This window comes from Microcaecilia unicolor, chromosome 4, assembly GCF_901765095.1.
Source record: "Microcaecilia unicolor chromosome 4, aMicUni1.1, whole genome shotgun sequence".
NCBI lineage: Eukaryota > Metazoa > Chordata > Amphibia > Gymnophiona > Siphonopidae > Microcaecilia > Microcaecilia unicolor.
In genome coordinates this window covers 240,887,317-240,904,126 of record NC_044034.1, presented here as the reverse complement: position 1 = coordinate 240,904,126, position 16,810 = coordinate 240,887,317, and the positions used below count along the sequence as shown (strand labels likewise).

The window sequence follows — 16,810 nt, the reverse complement described above, 5'->3', positions numbered from 1 at the left end:
TTAATTGTGAGCAAGTACAAAGTGATGCATGTGGGAAAGAGGAACCCGAATTATAGTTATGTAATGCGAGGTTCCACATTAGGAGTCACCGACCAGGAAAAGGGATCTAGGCGTCATCGTTGACGATATGTTGAAACCCTCTGCCCAGTTTGCAGCAGCGGCTAAGAAAGCAAATAGAATGCTAGGTATTATTAGGAAAGGAATGCAAAACAAAAATGAGGACGTTATAAGCCTTTGTATTGCTCCATGGTTCGACCGGACCTCGAATATTGTGTTCAATTCTGGTCACCGCATCTCAAAAAATATATAGTGGAATTAGAGAAGGTACAGAGAAGGGCAACGAAAATGAGAAAGGGGAAGGGACGACTTTCCTATGAGGAAAGGCTAAAGCGCTAGGGAGCGTCAGCTTGGAGAAAAGACGGCTGAGGGGAGATATGATAGAGGTCTATAAAATAATGAGTGGAGCGGAACGGGTAGACTTGAATCGCTTGTTTACTCTTTCCAAAAATAGTAGGTCTAGGGGGGCATGCAATGAAGCTACAAAGTAGTATATTTAAAAGGAATCAGAGAAAATATTTCTTCACTCAACGTGTAATTAAACTCTGGAATTCATTGCCAGAGAATGTAGTAAAAGCAGTTAGCTTAGTGGGGTTAAAAAAAAAGGTTTGGATGGCTTCCTAAAGGAAAAGTCCATAGACCATTATTAAAATGGACTTGGGAAAATCCACTGCTTATGTCTAAGCAGCATAAAATGTATTGTACTGTTTCGGGACCTTGCCAGGTGCTTGTGGCCTGGATTGGCCACTGTTGGAGACGGGGTGTTGGGCTTGATGGACTTTCAGTCTGTCCCAGTATGGCAATAGTTATGTAAAGAAGATTTGTCCTGCCCTGGAAGTCCTCACTTCTGGACAGAGAAGAGCTGAAAAGTGTGGCTTCTTATGTGCCTGTTTTGTTTAGATGATAATAGGGCCCTTATCTTTCTTTTATCTTTTTTCAGTTCTACTCTACACTGATGCTATGGTAAACTCTAGAATAGTCCCTTAAATGCTAGCATATGAAACTTTAGATGCTAAACATACAAAGAAAACCTTAATTCCTTAGGGTTTTCTTTGCTAAATAAATAGATAAAGACAACTGGGATAACCTATTTAACTCTAAATCTTCCTTTCCCAAGTTTAAAAGTAATTTCCCAGCAAATAACTTACCAATGAAGGTGTGTCCTGCTCTGATGTCCTCACTTCTGGACAAAGAAGAACTGAAAGAGCAGCTTGTGTTTGTGTTGTTTAGATGACTCACACTGCAAACCATGTGATAATAGGACCCTTTTCAACTTCCCTCTTTAATCAGTTCCTATGACTTGACTGACAGATAACGGAAAACAATGAAGATTGGCCCAGCCAACATGGTAAAAGGTGAAATGAAAGAGGCAATTAGAGCCAAAAGAACATCCTTCAAAGAATGGAAAAAGGATCCAAATGAAGAAAATAAGCTACAATAAGCACTGGCAACCTAGATGCAAATCATTGATAAAGAAGGCTAAAAGATAATACAAAGAAAAATTTGCCACAAAGACAAAAATTCATAGTAACTTTTTAAGGTACATCAGAAGCAGAAAGCCTGTGAATGAATCCGTGGGACTATTAGATCATGAAGGAGCAAAAGAGGCACTCAGGGAGGACAAGGCCATAGAGGAGAGAATGAATTAATTCTTTGCTTCTGTCTTTATAGAAGAAGATTTTAGAGATCTACCTGTACCCGAAATGTTTTTCACGGGTGACCATAGGCGGTTGGTGGCCCAACTGTTTGGGGAGGCTAAAGGGGGTGGGGCTTACATCCATAATTATCTGACAACACAGAAAAAAATAAGTAAAAGTAAAATAGTAACAAGTAATACCTTTCATTAAATTTAGATATTAGATATGTATCATATGTCAAAGAATAAAGTGGTTGCTCAAACTGTCTGAGAGCTTGATGGCTGAACAGTATAGTTGGAAGGAAAGTGCATTTCTATAGAATAGGCAGTCAGAACTTTTGATGACACAAAAGCACCAGTGCTAACGTTCAATTTCCAGAGTGCAGAGATACCAAGGGTGTCCCATCCCAAATGTGAAAAGTACCATCCCAATTAGTGAGATTCAAGGTTAGCAAGTGAAAGTTGAGCTACTACTGAGAATGCTATGAGCTAAATTAAGACCAAATTCTAAAATAAGGCATACTGAAAAGTAATGCAGAACCTTAAAAAAGTCACTCAGGACCTATAAAGCAAATTGACTGTAACATAAGAATAGCCACACTGACGAACAGATTTAAATTTCAGAAACTGACACATTCCACTCACTAAATTAAAAAATGAATAAATATTTGAAACAAAAATGTACAATAAGGTGATGCCTTTTTAACTAATTTCATACATTTTTTGACTAGCTTTTTGGAGTTTACTAACCTGAGGAAGGAGGTTTAGACCTCTGAAAGCAAGTCAAAAATGTATTTAGTTCAATAAAAAGTTGTCATCTTATTTTACATTTTTTTAATTTATTAACCTGTAAAGTGGACTAACATGGCTACTTCATTCTACATTAAAAATAATTTTACCTTTGATATCTGGCATCTAATTTTTCAATTGTGCAGGTCGCAGTCTCTGGTTACTGCTGTCTTTTAACTCTTTCCATATCTCTTGTCCATTTATCATTTTTCTCTCTTTGCATGTCTTCTTCACATCTTCTACTACATCCATCTCCGACACTGATATTTTCTTTTCTGCTTTCTTCCATTTTTCTGCCTCTCTGACCACTCAGACTTATCCATGCTGCCTTCATTTTCCCTGTTTTCCATCTTTTTCCCTCCCCAGGGTGTGTGTGTGTGTGTCTGAACTCCCCCTCAGCCATATCGGATCTGTTTCTCTGTCTCCCACCCCAACATCCAGGATCTTGTGTGTGTGTCTCTCTCCCTGCCTGCCATAATCTCCTCTGTTTCTCTCCCTCCATCTAACTTTCTTCCCCCTCCCTGCCATGCAGCATCTCTTCTCTCTCTTCTCCTGCCCCAGGCACCCAGGATCTCCTCTCTCTTTCCCACCTCACCCTACCTCACATAACATACAGATCTCTTCTCTGTCTCTCTCTCTCCCCATACAATGCACCACTGCCTGTTTTTCTTTTCACTATCCAGCTTTGCTCCTCTGTCTCTCTCTCTCCCCCCCCCCCCCCCAATATCCAGCTTTTTGCTCCTGTTTCTTCTCTCCCCGTAATATCCAGCTTTGCCCATCTGCCTCTTCTCCCCCAAAACATCTAGCCTTGCTTCTCTGTCTGCTCCCCCTCCAATATCCAACATTGTGCCTCTGCCTCTTCCCTCCCTCATCATCCTCTCTGTTTCCTCCCTCCAGAATTACTACTACTACTTCTACTTATCATTTCTATAGCGCTACTAGACATACGCAGCGCTGTACACTTGAGCATGAAGAGACAGTGCCTGCTCGACAGAGTTTACAATCTAAGAACCATGGTCATCCTTCCTTAGTATACTTTGGCTATCAAAACTACAAGGTTAACTGATGGGTAGAAAAAACAAGAGAAACTTTGTTCATACATCTACTCTCTGACCTGCTGAGCTAGTACCTATAAGCGAGGTTGGCCCACGACAGGGCAAAGGAGAGATTTCAATAGCCAGATCATTTTCTCAGGGGGGGGGGGGTGGAAGTGACTCAAAGCCCTCTACCAACATAAACTTTTGAGTCCAGGCGGGTCCCCTCCTTCACAGAACCCAAATTAAACCCGACAAAAACTCAAAGTCTTCCCCGCTCCCATGCACCAGAGGGAGGAAGCGCGATAAGGGGTCAAGCTACACACTTCTTTCTTTCTTCCCCTCACCAGCTTCCAAAGGAAACATTTCACCTCAGGTCTGTCCTGCCTCGAGTCCGGTGGTTCAACACCACCTCTAGGAATGGCAACCGGTCACACACATCACCCCATTCCCTCCAATCTCAAGTCCACCGCTACGGCAGAATGAAGTAAAACGCTGCAGCTTTGAACACAAAGGGGGGCGGGGTGGAACTCTAACTATGTCCCCAGCTTGACGACGTGCTGCCCTGGGATAGGGATTACACAGCAATAAACCAATGACAGACTCACAAGCCAAGCCACGGTCCTGACTCCTACCCCTACCCAGCGGTGGATAAAGGCCCTAGACCCAGCGGTAACTCTTCCGGTCCCACCCTCTATGATGCAACATTGTGTTGCATCATAGAGGGTGGGACCGGAAGAGCTGTCAGCGCTGCCTGCCATGCGGAGCTCTATGGCTCCGTGCTCAGAGTGTTTGTTTGCCAATGGATGCCTGGCCACCGAATCGGAGAGGCAGCGGGTTTGGCGGCAGCGCCAGCAGGGCAGCATGAAAGGGAAGTTCCAGCTTGTTTTGGGCAGGAACCGGTAATCTGCCAGCGATGTGCGCTCCAAAAGAGGTTGCACTTGGGCTGGGGAGGCTTTTTCCCAGTGTGGCATTACTTATGTACTTTTAAATATGACACACAACTTTTCAAAGTTGTCAAAACACATGCGGACTGTGAAAAATTGCAGGAAGACCTTAGAAAACCGGAAGACAGGGCATCTAAATAGTAGATGACATTTAATGTGGAAAAATGCAAAGTGATGCACATTGGAGAGAATAATCTGGGTGTCATTGTAGACAATACACTGAAATCTTCTACCCAGTGTGCGACAGTGGTGGTGGCCATAAAAGCAAACAGGATGCTAGGAATTATTAGGAAAGGAATGGTAAATAAGTCCAAGAATATTATAATGGCTCTGTATCGCTCCATCGTGAAACCTCATCTTTAATATTTTGTTCAGTTCTGGAACTCGTATAAGGAAATGCTAAAGAGAGGGTAGGGCTCTTCAGTGTGGAAAAGAGACGGCTGAGGAGGGATATGATTGAGATCTACAAAATCCTGAGTGGTGTAGAACAGGTGAAAGTTAATTGATTTTTTTTCACTTTCAAGAAGTACAAAGACTAAGGGACACTCAATTAAATTTAATGGAAATATTTTAAAACAAATAGGAGGACATTTTTTATTTTCAAAGAATAGTTAAGCTCTGGAACTCACTGCAGAGAATGTGGTATCTGGGTTTAAAACAGGTTTGGACAAGTTCTTGGAGGAAATGTCCATAGTCTGCTATTGAACCACTGCTTCTCTGGGATTGGTAGCATGGAATGTTGCTTCTATTTGGGTTTCCACCATGTATTTTCATGACCTGGGGCCCTGTTTACTAAGCAGCGTTATAGGCGCGTTAACATTTTTAACGCACGTTAACCATGTACGTACCTACAATGTCCCTATAGGCGCCTACATAGTGCGTGTGCAAAGTGTAGGCACACTAAAAACACTAAGGCACCTTAGTAAACAGAGCCTCTGAATTGGCAACTGTTGGAAGCAGGATACTGGGCTAGATGGACCATTTGTCTGATCCAGTATGGCTATTATGTTCTTGTGTTCATAATAGTATGCATGAGAAAGATCTGCTTACAGTGGGGGAGGTAGTGCATGCATATTGATCTCATGCATATTCATTGGGATTGGGTGGAGAACCCTTGGTGTAGGAGATGAGAGAGATAGTAGTAGAGTGGCAGTGCATTCTGGTCACAGTGGAGAGGACAGAAAGAAATGATAGGGTGTATTAAGCATTAAATCTGAGAAAAATGGGATTAAACCCATTTATATATGCAGATGATGTTACCATCTATATACCCCTCAACAACAACATAACGGAGATACTGGATAAGGTTAAAAGGGCTGGACTTTATGGAAAATTGGGTGACAATTTTCAAACCTAAACTAAACCGAGACAAAACTAAACTGGTTCTTTCCAGCTCGTACAACCCCACTACTAGCCAAGATATCACTACAGACCAACAAATGTATTCTCAATAAACATCTGTTGAAAACCAGGTTTCTGCAGTCATATCAAAAAGCTTCAGGACACTGTGGAAACTGAGAAGGATTAGAGATTATTTCCCCAGACAATCATTTAATCTTATAGTACGGATGCTGATATTGTCCCAAGTAGACTATTGCAATGCAGCATACGTATGGTGCAAAGAAAACATACTGAAATTGCTGCAGACTGTCCAAAACATGGCAGCAAGATTGATATTCAAAAAGCTGAAATATGATAGAGTAACCCCATTACTTATAATACTACATTGGCTCCCAATCGAGGCCAAATTATTTTTCAAAACAAGTACAATAATTTTCAAAAAACTTTGGCATGTTTCCTGATTACACTGTCACCAAGAAATGCAAATTCAGGAACCAGGGGTTACCTACTGCTTCACCTGCCCATCTGCAAAAGCATAATGTACAAATTTATCTACATGGTGGGATTTAGCTACCTGGGCTCTAAATAGTGGAACTCAATTCCTAAGGTCATAAGAAGCATCATAAACTACCTCCAGTTCAGAAAAGATCTACAGACCTACCTTTTCAATAAATGTTATGGTTAATCTAGGTGGACTTTGTTAATTTATGTGATAACACTGTACTGTACAACTTTGTAATTGTAATACATCAATGTAATCTCCTATAACTGTTAAAAGTAAGCCACATTGAACTGAACCTAATTTTTGGATACTTGTGGGATACAAGCATGAATAAATACATAAATGATTCCTGGGGGTTTTTTTTTTTTTTGCATTATAGTACTTAACAATTCAGTTGTGTAACCCATCATTTTTTAATTTGCTTAACCTAGAAACTACAGTGCTTTCTACCTTATTGGATAGGAAACAGAGGGTAGAGTTGAATGGTAATTTCTCTCAATGGAGGCATGTGAATAGTGGAGTGCCACAGGGATCGGTTCTGGGACAGGTGCTATTTAACATTATATAGTAACATAGTAGATGGCTGCAGAAAAAGACCTGCACGGTCCATCCAGTCTGCCCAACAAGATAAACTCATATGTGCTATTTTTTGTGTATACCTTACCTTGATTTGTATCTGCCATTTTCAGGGCACAGACCGTAGAAGTCTGCCCAGCACTAGCCCCACCTCCCAACCACCTCCCCCCACCGGCTCTGCCACCCAATCTCGGCTAAGCTTCTGAGGATCCATTCCTCAGATGAGGGGCAATATGCAACCACCTATCCTCAATCTTTTAGAGATAAAACTGTTGGGCACTGAAGAAAGCAATGGGCAGGTGGCAGTCTTCCATGCTTCCTGCTCTGCCTGTTAACATGGGTCATAGGGACTCCGAGCATGCTCAGTACTGCCAATCTACGCACATGCTTCCAGTTTCAAAATGGAAGTGCACCAGTTAGGAAGAGGAGAGAGTCACAAGGATTAACAACCTCATCATGTGCTGAATACTCATTGCCTGGGCTTTTGGCTATAGGTAGGGCTGCCTTTATCTATAGGCAAAAGGGGGCAACTGCCCTGTGCCCTGCATGGCAGATATTCATAGGTAAAATCAGCCACATGTGCAAGGCCCACCATTCATAGCAGGCTAGATGCAAGTCCCAATACTGGCCCATGAAAGGGAGACGTGGGTAGGGGCAGGGCAGAGTGGGTCCAGAGACCCCCTTACTATCCCATGGCCTTCAGGTTCTGCCAGGGTAAGCAGGAACGGAAATTGCAGTGCAACCTGAAGTAGGTCTGGACCTACCTTCCCTGTATCTGTTTTTGGTCATGAAAAGAGGTAGCCTGACTATAATCTCATTGCTAACCATTAGTTTCCCTCTGAGTAAGTGAGAAAGAATGAAAGGGGGAGAAATGGGTGGAGGAAGGAAACAATGCGAAGAAATAGGGGAGGACAGAGAAAAAGAGAGAGAGAGAAAAGGCAAAAGAAAGGTGAAGGAATAAAGGCAAGACAGAAGAAAGCTCCAAGAGGCAAAGCTCTGAAGGGTAGGAAAGAGACAGGTCAGGAAAAAGGGAGGAAGTGGAGGTTATCAAGAAACACCATTAAAAAATAGGGAACTGTACTGGATTTTTATATGTCAGTTATATCAAAAGCTTAACGCAAACTGACACTTTACAAACAAAAAAAATGGAAAAATTGGATGGAATATATGAATGGTGATAGGCAGACATCTGATTGGTAGTCTAATTTGGCAATAATTTAAAATACTGTACAGTGCTCTTTTCTTTTTTCACAAACAAACTGAAGAAAGTGGGTCAGGGCCACTGCGCCTGTTCCCCCCTCCCCGTGGCCAGTCTACAAAAGGTGGGGGGCCACAGCCCAAAGTGGGAGAGACACATTTTGCCCCACCTCCCTTCCGCAACTCCACAAACCTTGGCTGCTTTCCCCCTCATGTCGCACATGCTCAAAACCAAGAAGCCCTGTGTCTGCTTTTCCCCAGCCTCATTTATAAATGATATGGAAATTGGAACGAGTGAGGTGATTAAATTTGCAGATGATACAAAACTATTCAAGGTTGTTAAAACACGTGCGGACTGTGAAATATTGCAGGGGAAGACCTTAGGAAATTGGAAGACTGGGCAACCAAATGGCAGATGAAATTTAATGTGGACAAGTGGAAGGTGATGCACATTGGAAAGAATAATCTGAATCATAGTTACCTGATGCTAGGGTCCACCTTGGGGGGGGGGGGGGGCACTCAAGAAAAACATCTAGGTGGTGGTGTAGATAATATGCTAAAATCTTATGCTCAGTGTGTGGCGGCAGCCAATAAAGCAAACGGGATGCTAGGAATTATTAGGAAAGGGATGGTGAATACGACCAAAAATACTATAATGCCTTTGTATCACTCCATGGTGCGACTGCACCTTGAGTACTGTGTTCAGTTCTGGTCGCTGTATCTCAAGAAAGATAGAAAAGGTTTAAAGAAGAGCGACCAAAATGATAGAGGATAGAACTCCTCTCGTATGAGGAACGGCTAGAGAGGTTAGGGTTGTAGCTCGGAAAAGAGACAGATGAGGGGAGATATGATTGAGGTCTACAAAATCCTGAGTGCTGTAGAACGAGTATTTACTCATTCCAAAAGTATAAAAGACTAGGGACACTTGTGGAAGTTATATGGAAATACTTTTAAAGCAAATAGGAGGAAATATTTTTTTCATTCAATGAATAGTTAAGCTCTGGAACTTGTAGCTGGAGGATGTGGTAACAGTGGTTAGCATATCTGGGTTTAAAAAAGGTTTGGACAAGTTCCTGGAGGAAAAGTCCATAGTTTACTATTGAGACAGACATTTAGAATCAGCTGCTTGCCCCAGGATTGATAGCATGGAATGTTGCTAATATTTGGAAACAGGATACTTGGCTAGATGGATGATTGGTCTGACCCAGTATGGCTACTTGTGTTCTTATGTTTCTTTGTTACTCATCCATCAGGTCCATGCTAAGGAGATGCAGCATCAGCGATGGAAAGTTACCCTGTTCCATGCTGGAGATTTTATGACCGTCCTGAATTTCTGACAACCTCATCCTTGTGCATTATGGTACTTACAATAGATTTCAATGGCCAGGATCAGGCATTACACCTACAACGGTTTCTGAATGTAAGGTGTTAATATGTGGCAGGCGGCCCAACAGATAGTGGAAGCGCAGACCCTTTGTCCCTGGAGAAGGGTATTCCTGGGGCGCAAAGAGGGCCTTTAAAATTTACAAAGGGCAAAACTAGGCCTGCCCAAAATTTCCAGCCTAGAGCTGGATAACTTGGCATCTCTGTAGCACGGTCATGTTTAAATATCAGTCTAATTGTTTATCTTCCTAAAGTTTCTCTGTAGGACTACCATGTTTGTTGTAACTGATTTCAGCTGTTGCTGACCTCATCAGGGCACTATGTAAGTCTCAGGAAGGCTAATGATGTGCATGAGTGTATTTTGTTCAGCTTTGCTGAGATAGTGCAAATGCGAGTTTATTTTAATACTGTATGTTTTTTTTTCATGAATATTTTGAACTCTTGACGGATTTAAACGTGTAGCTCTGACTAAAAACAAAAGAAAACGGCTGAACCCACGGTAGTATAGTTTGAGTATGCTTCCTAATACAAGTGTCACCTAATTTGCCACAGGAACTCGCTTTTGGATAGCAGCAAACGCCTATCCCGGGAACCGTTCCCTAAGCGTCTATTGCAGTTTGCAGGAAGTCGAACCCTCGTGGGGGAAAGGTTGAAAGACTGGTGGTGGCTTCTTCTCCGTCTTCGTTCTTTCTTTCCTTCTGTATCCCTTACAGCGTTCTTCCCCGCATCTGGGGTGGGGACTGGGGAGCGAGTGGGCGGATGAACTCTAGGCTTTTCCCTTTCCCGGCCAGCAGGTGGCAGCAGTGACTGCCATTTTCATCCCCCACCACCCGCTGCCGATTGTAGTCCTCGTCCTCGCCTCCAGCCACCCAGTCCCAGACCTCGCCGTGCAAGCGGTAGCCGAATCCGCCATGGTGACCAGCGGCAGCTCCCGATCCTCTCCTTCTGCTGCTTCCCGCTGAACTCCCTTTCATGGCTCATTCCCGGACTTCAGCCTGCGGTAGCAACTCCTGGGGGGGACGCTTTTCCCGGAGATTCATTTACAGCGGGGCAGAGAGACAGGACGTTGCCGGCAAAGCCAAGCAGGTAAAGAGGCGGAGAAGCGAGATCGGGGAACAATGCACCGCGCTGGGAGCGCGCTCTTTAACGGGAGGGGGGGGGGGCGGAGGTCCCCGACGAGTGGCGCAGAGCTGGGCCGCGAGCTTTTGTGCGGTAGCGACGAGCCGAGTCCCGGGGCTGATCTAGTCTTAATTCCCAAGCCCAGTTATTTCTCTAACCCAAGCCGAGCATGAACGGGAATTTGTACCCCGTGGGGGGGGGGGGGAGAGAAACATAACTTCGAGGGTCGATAAGCATTTCTAAGGTTCTGTAGTAGTTTGCTTTATTTATTTTTCTCCATATAATCTAATCTGGTTTTGCAAGCATCTGTGTTGAGATTTGTCTAACGTCTGAAACAGTTTGTGTAACAGGATTTCTTATTTTACACCCCTGTTGTTCAGTAGATTCCTACCCTAACCCCCCCCAGGACGCCCTATTTTCTTTCCCCACCGCTGACACTTAGGTAGGTCCCTTCTCCCTAGGCGGGATTATTCCACTCCTGTCCCATAACTCGTTCTTCCACAGGTCAGGGGGTTATTTTCTTCGGTAGCCCTAGTCTCTTCCATGCCTCCCTTTCTTCCTTCCATCTATCCCCAGCAAGATCATCTTTCTGTCTGTTCTCTTTTTATGGGCATACTCCAGGATTGCAGTTATTTCAGACTATTGAGCATGTTGTGGGGGAATTCCTAGAAGTGAGATGTTCTGGGTTTGGGAGGAATGCAGTGAGAAACTGTTGCTGCTCAAAACAGGTCCCCGAGAAGTTTTACGAACCTGCTTCATTAGCCCTGAAGGAAGATTTTCAAAGTGTGTGGTTGTTCACTCTGATGTGCGCATGCAGAATTCACTTATGTGTGGGTGTAATATGAAAATATTTTTTTTTTCTGTTGAGCAGTCTACAGTGTCTTGCAGTACACTTAAAACCATATGACCTAATTACAAAATCTTTCCAAATTTGCCCGTGGCAATTCACATGCATTGAGTTAGAATACTAATAATGTTATAATTATTCTTTTGTTATGGAATTTTGGGCCTAGCTAGCTTTATTTTTAGCCATCCTATTTATTTCTATGGAAGGTTAAGAGGAAGAGGTTGGGAAATAAAATCTATAAATTGCAATAGAAGTGACATGAAAAATGTATGAAATTGATATGATTGAAAGAAGTAATATACAGCAAGAACAGAATAAAATGTTACACAGTTGGAACTGTAAGCAGCTAATGCAAAACTTTTGATCAAAATATACCGTATTTACACACAGAACTTGATCTTGGCTATAACAAAGTATACATTTTGATTAGGACTTTATATCTATGCAGTTATAATACAAAAGGACTTATTTTCAAAGCACTTAGACTTACAAAGTTCCATAGGTTACTGTGTAACTTTGTAAATCTAAGTGCTTTGAAATACACCTCAAAATAACTAAAATGCTAAAACTAATATGCAGCAAATTGTTATTGCTTATTTGTAACAGATGTTTAATATGGGGGCATCAAAGTGGGTGACATTATCCCACCTTGCTGGGACAGAACTCTCTTCTGAGCAAGCACTGCCTTTTCCTATGTGCAGCAGGATCCTCAATTATATAACTCTTGGGGGATCAGGGATTGTGTGCCTGATCAGCCCTGCTGTCTATGGAAAATCAATTACAGGTAAGAAACAATGCTTTTTCCGTTGACAAGCAGGATGGAATCAGGCACACAGATGGGTAGCTCCCAAGCTCAGGGCTATGAAAAACATGGTGCCAATGTCTCTGTTGAAGACTTGCACAGAGTTTTCTATGAGAGGGATGAGGTGATAAGGGCAAAATAGTAGTTAAGAGCAGGGAATTATCAGGACATCCCTTGCCAGTCAGGCGAGAACAATAGGACAGCAGCCTTGCATTTTTCTTGCTGGCAAAGAAGTTTGTTTCAGAGATCCCTTAAGACACTGTGGGTTCTTAAATACAGAGATCAGACATGGGATTGAATAACTAACGAGCCTGTGAATTTGTAAAGATAAAAGCTTGTATTTGAATATGACTGACGATGACAAATTCCTCAATGTTGTTTTATTTTATTTATTTCTGCATTTATACCCCACATTTTCCAGTCTAGTTGTTGGTTCATTGTGGTTTACAGTTTAATTTGAATAAACCAGTTACAATGCTGTTTGGAGTAGACGCGAGCCTAGATTGGAATCTGTCATTGGTCAGTCATCGAGGTATGTTGGTTGGTGGGTCTATTTTATAGGTTTGTTGAAAAAAAAAGTTTCTGTAGAAGTGTGCTTTCAGGTGTTTGCGGAAGATTATGTAATTATTTGTGCACTTTAGGACTGTTGGTAATGTGTTCCAAATCTTGAGACAAATGTATGTGAAGCTGGTTGAGTATGAGGATTTGTATATCAGTCCTTGGCATTTGGGAAAGTGTAGGGTGAGATGCGTTGCGTATAGGTAATTCTGTTAGGTTTGACATGTATTCCGGTGCAAGGCCGAAAATTATTCTGGAGGCCAGTGAGCATATCTTGAAGGATATGTGTGATTTAATGAGTAGTCAGGGAATATTTTGGAGCAATGGTTTTGCACTTTCGAATCGCTTTATTCCAAATATTAGTCTTGCAGCTGTGTTTTGAGCTGTTTGCAGTTTCTTGCTCCCTGCATCCGACATGAACTATGTTGCAGAGGTCGGCATATACTAGGGAAGTAGTTTTTTTTATACGTTTTAGTTTCCACATGATTTGGAACATTTTCTTTGTAGTGTATGAGGTTTGTTTATCAAAGGATAGGTCGCGGTCAGTAGTGATTCCTAATATTTTCAGATTCAGTTATTGGAAGGGATGTGCTCATGATGGTGATTTTTGAGAAGGGATTGGTATTGTGTGGTGATGTGAGCATTAGGCAGTGTGTTTTTTTTTTTTTGTTCAGTTTGATCTTGAATGCTGCTGCCCATGATCCCATTTTGTTTATGCCATCCATTATCCTGGTTACGATTTCATGCAGATTCTTTTTGAAAGGGATATGGATTGATACATCATCATCAGCATATATAAGAGGGCTGAAACCTTGTTTGGATAGTGTTCAGGCAAGAGGAGCCATCATCAAGTTGAATAGCGTTGGTGAGAGTGGTTATCCCTGAGGATCTCTATGCCTTCCTTTTTGAGGCATAGGGATCCACTCTCTTCATGCTTGTTATAGGACGTGGCCACTTGGTTGTCCATTAGAACTAATGTTAGGCTGGAATTTCCAGGGGATTGGAGAAGTCTTTTGGACTTTGATCTCTTTCCTTGAGTAAAGGTGGGGTACTAAGTGAGCTCCTCATCCAGTGTTGGAAACCTCTGTAGATAGAAGAGGTTAATACTACAACGAGACAAAAGGACGCTTGCAGACAGGTTGGGTTTGGATATCAGCCACTGCAGAACAGTTCATGGTCTCACTGATGTGGAGAGGTCATCCTTGGATATTTTGTTTATTTATTTATTGCATTTGTATCCCACATTTTCCCACCTATTTGCAGGCTCATTGTGGCTTACAATATTCCATTATGACATTCGCCATTCCAGAGTAAGAAGATACAATTGGTGTAGCATGGAATACATGGATGGCAATGTAGTAAAAGATACAGTTGGTGTTTCTTGGAGTGCATGGATATCAATGTGGAAATTGAGCAAACAGATATAACGAGAAAGTGATCAGAGTATAGTTGAAGTGGTGATGTGTTATAATTAAATTATTGCTCATTATGGTATGCTTGTTTGAATAGGTTTTCAGAGATTTACGGAAATTGATTAGCTCGTAATTTGTTTTTAATTCCGTGGCAATGCATTCCACAGCTGCGTGCTCATGTAGGAAAAGCTGGACACATGTGTTAGTTTATATTTTAGTCCTTTACAGCTGGGGAAGTGTAGATTAAGGAATGTGCGGGCTGATCTTTTAGCATTCCTGGGTGGCAAGTCAACAAGGTCTATCATGTAGGCCGGGGCATCTCCGTGAATGATTTTATGAACTAGCGTGCAGACCTTGAATGCGATACATTCTTTAATTGGAAGCCAGTGTAGTTTTTCTCTTAGGGGTTTTGCACTTTCATAGAATATGAGTCTGGCTGCAGTGTTGCTGAGTTTGTATGGAATGTGATGGGTGAGGTACAAATGAGAGAGTGGTTATGCTGGTTTCTGTTGAACCCTGAGATTCCTTTGAAGGCTTCTCAGTTTTTGGGTAGATGAATCTGGAACAAATGAATCACTGTAGGCATCAGTGTCAGAAAACCTGAACTTCTTTTGAAGTGGAAAAGACGCACCAATGCCAGCATAGGCCCCCTTTTGCCACAGCTTGGAAAAAGGAGCCCTTACACTGTAAGCCCTTTGAGGACAGGGATATATCTACTGTACCTGAATGTTACTTGCTGTGAACAAAATAGTAAATAAAAATAGAGGATGTCACTTGGAAGTGTCAGTACAGATGGAATTACTGTGCTCCTGCACTCTTAAGGGGACTGAAGAAGTAGACAAATGTGCTTTTGGCCTGACAACCTCGAAAGAGCTTTTCTGCTGTGTAACTGGTGGTCTGTTTTGTTCTTCTGAAATTGGACCTTGGAAGTCACTGTGCAAGGCAGATGATGAATGTTCCCAGAAAAGAGAACTGAATCCAAGGGTAGAGGAGTCAGCAGATTTCTCACAGAGGAAGGTTTTCTCTCGTTCTGATGGGGCTGAGAACAGATATTATTTTACTTGCAAAGAGGAGACATGAAAGTATACTGGTTGGATGGAGTTCTACATGTGTCTGCTGCATTATGGTATTTCTGGGGAAATTCTGCACACAATATTTTAAAATTCTGCAGAGTTTTTTTTTTTTGGGGTGCAGAATTCGCCCATCATAAGGCTTGGCTCCTCTCTGGCCCAGGCCTGACATCCTCCCCCAAAAAACTTTCTCTTTGCTTAGGCTCGACCCTTCCCAGTGATCTAATTCTCCAGATTACACCATTTCCCAGCTCTTTCCCTCCAAAACTTTTTTTTTTTTTTTGTTGCATTTGTACCCCGCTCTTTCCCACTCATGGCAGGCTCAATGCGGCTTACATGGGGCAATGGATGGTTAAGTGACTTGCCCAGAGTCACAAGGAGCTGCCTGTGCCTGAAGTGGGAATTGAACTCAGTTCCTCAGGACCAAAGTCCACCATCCTAACCCTCCCTCTCCCCCTCCCTTAACAGGTTCAAGTAGCAATTTTCTCTGTCTCCTCTCCTGTGTGGACAACTCCCAACTTTTTCCTCTGTCCCCTAGTTCCTTCTCCACATGCCCCCCCCCCCCCAACAACTTTCTTATTCTCCCCACCCTTTCCAGTTTTCTCCTTACCTAGACTCCAGTTCTTTCTCCCTCCTCCCAACTCTCCCTCCTCTCCCTATTGAGTTCTCTTTTCCCCATCTTCAGCTTTTTCTTTATATCCCCAGGCCTACTCCCCCCCATAAGACACATTTTGCTGTCCATTGCCCTTGCGCCCCCCTAAACACACAGCAACAGTCTGCTCCTCCCCCCCCCCCACCCAATATACCTGTGTCCTGCAGCTAAGGGGCAAGAGAAGAACTGCACATCAGGCCACATTCTGCGCCCTGCTAGAATCAGAATTTACATTAGAGCTGTGTGGAGCACCTTACAACTCCTCAGTTCAAATCAGCATTCTGACACTAGGTGGCAGAGAAGGAGGCAGTCCTGTGGGTACAGTCCTCCTGTGTAATTCTGATGAAGTGGGGTAAGTTAGCACCCAACTCCTCCCCCGCACCAATCAGAATAATGTGAGTTGCTGTTGATGCCTACCTGTTAATTCTGCACAAATTTTGCAATACACATTTGTGCAGAATTCCCTTCTTGAGTGATTGTGGGTGAGGGTGAACCCCAAGTTTAGCTGGAATGTGTTGAAAAAATATAACGGAGTGGAAAAACTCAAAACTAAGGTGACTGCTGTGCATGAGAGAATCTTACATGCACAGAACTTTGCATTCATGTCTGAGCAGTTCTATCTCGTTAACATGATGTCACCGCTTGTGTGCCTGAATCAGTTCTGCTTATTAATGGACAAAAGTTGAACACAGCTTCAAATACATTAAAACCTTTATTGCTACTCCCACAAGATTAAAAAGTCACACTTCAAAATAAAACTTTTATCACTGCATAGATATACATAGGCCAATGAAACTATAATGGATGTTCCAATCATAAAATTAGTGTTCTGTTAACACAAGCCTTTCATTTCAGACTCCAGGCTCTGTTTGGGGTGTGCATGGCTTA

The 16,810-nt window shown here is 42.6% G+C and overlaps 1 protein-coding gene across 1 annotated transcript in view; it reads left to right on the top strand.

The window, feature by feature from the left end:
• Positions 1-10,338: 10,338 nt before the first annotated feature.
• FARP1 (FERM, ARH/RhoGEF and pleckstrin domain protein 1) overlaps positions 10,339-16,810 on the top strand; it is a 424,664-nt gene continuing 418,192 nt past the window's right edge. The window contains 1 exon segment of the mRNA XM_030201356.1: positions 10,339-10,548. The gene's annotated coding sequence lies outside the window, so the exon portion shown is untranslated.